The sequence below is a fragment of the Meleagris gallopavo genome, chromosome 3 (assembly GCF_000146605.3).
Source record: "Meleagris gallopavo isolate NT-WF06-2002-E0010 breed Aviagen turkey brand Nicholas breeding stock chromosome 3, Turkey_5.1, whole genome shotgun sequence".
NCBI lineage: Eukaryota > Metazoa > Chordata > Aves > Galliformes > Phasianidae > Meleagris > Meleagris gallopavo.
Genome location: NC_015013.2, coordinates 65,680,369 through 65,682,202, shown reverse-complemented (window position 1 = coordinate 65,682,202; position 1,834 = coordinate 65,680,369).

The following is a 1,834-nucleotide window of genomic DNA, read 5'->3' as shown; positions in this document are numbered from 1 at the left end:
TGGAATAGTTGTCTGAAAATAAAGTTAACAATAGTGGATGTTAACACTTGTGTTAGATCTGTGCTGAACATTGAAATCAATTTTGTAACAGCTCGTTTCAAATGTTCCGTTTTTCCTGAGTACATCAGACTGCCTTTTTATGAAGAGATATCACCTATTGTTGTTAGCTGCAGCCTAGTTTAGTTATTAATTTTTCCAAGACCACTCTTCTCTACCTTAACAAGCTGTGTTTTTGTTAATATTTTGACACTGAGATGTTCTATAAGGAATTGCTGTTTTTGTAAACTATATAGGAATCTTATATTTCTGAACAAAGCGTTGACAAATCAGATGGACCAGCTAGACCAGCTTTATCTAAGAGCCCAGTTTCTATTTCTTCTGCTGTGATTTGGTATATTTGGAGGTCTTATTCTAGTCCCTAGTGGGTGTTTATTTGCATCACAGAATCACTGCATTATTTCTCCCCCCCAAGGAGCAGAATGTGCTTTAGTGCAGACTTTAGAATGGGGAGGGTGCAAAAGCAAAATTAGAAACTACAGTTGGTGGTGAGTTTCATTGCTAGAGATGTGGAAAATTTGTTACCCACAGTAGCGTTCCAGCATATTCAATTCACAGGGCCAGGTTCTGCTCTGAGTTACAGTAGAGCAATTGCTGTGTTACTGGTATTCTTGGTTAAGTGAAAGCAGATTCTTTCCCTTTGTGAGCTTCAAATCTGCACCTGAAACAAATTATGCTGGTATTTAGATATCCAATGGAATGGTACAGTGGGAACCTGTTCAGTGCACGACTTCATTGCTTAACAAATGTATCCTAACTGGTGCATTTTTTGTTGTTGTTGTTTTTGCATTTTGCTTTTAGGGGCAGTTCAGTGCTACTCCTCATTTTGCAAGGGCTCTGCTGCATTCTCGTGTGCGTGAGTGTGTGTGTGTGTACATGTATATTTTGTTTGATTTCATGAGAACCTTAATCTGAACAGGTTTATCTAGTGAGTTCCACTGGACTAGGTTTGACTGCTCTTGTATTTGTGTTGTGGTTAAATAAAGGAGAAAGAACAACATATTTTAAATGACACGTTTGTCTGGTATATATATCAGGGGAGAGTTCTGTGCCTTTGGTATCACAGGCAATGCTGCTTAGCCTTTCTCTGGGCATATGCATTTACTTTGTTCTCACTCATCCATTGTGATGTACTTACACACACGAACTGAATGTAGTGTGAAGAACCACCGTGCCTCAGGATCACGGCCAAGGGAATGAAAGTTGAGGATGTATTTTGTGTGTTACTCCTCCTTGCCCAGCTGTATATAGGTAGAAGTGAAGAGAGATGAGTTACTGCTAAAGAAGAGTTTAAAGTTGCACAACACCTAATTACTGCTTTGTCTTAATATTAAAAAATGATCACTGTGGATGTAGAACCCCTTCTGGTCAAACCCATGGAAGTCCTATAGCTTTGTGACAGAGTTCTATTCTTAACTGCCTCACTGAGTTCATGTTCTGTGTGTTAGTGCAGGGTGTTCCCATGGTCTCTGACTGATCCTCTGCTTGTCACCGTTCAGTGTTAACGGCATGCTCTGCTTTTTCTTCAAGCAGCAACCTGACAGGCTTAAATGTAGATGGAGGGTTTTCTCCTCGGAAGACGTATGAGCAGATGATCCCACCTGCAAACCTCTACTTGGAGAATTTCTCTTGGGAGTACCTCATTCCTTTCCCATGTGTTTGAATTTGTAGTACTTTTGTATTGGTACGTGGTGTATCTTCGTCTGGATTTAGCTCTGCCAGAAGAGCAGAAAGAGCTCGGCCCTGTGGGAGAAGAGTGCTTTGTTTAAAGAAGGGC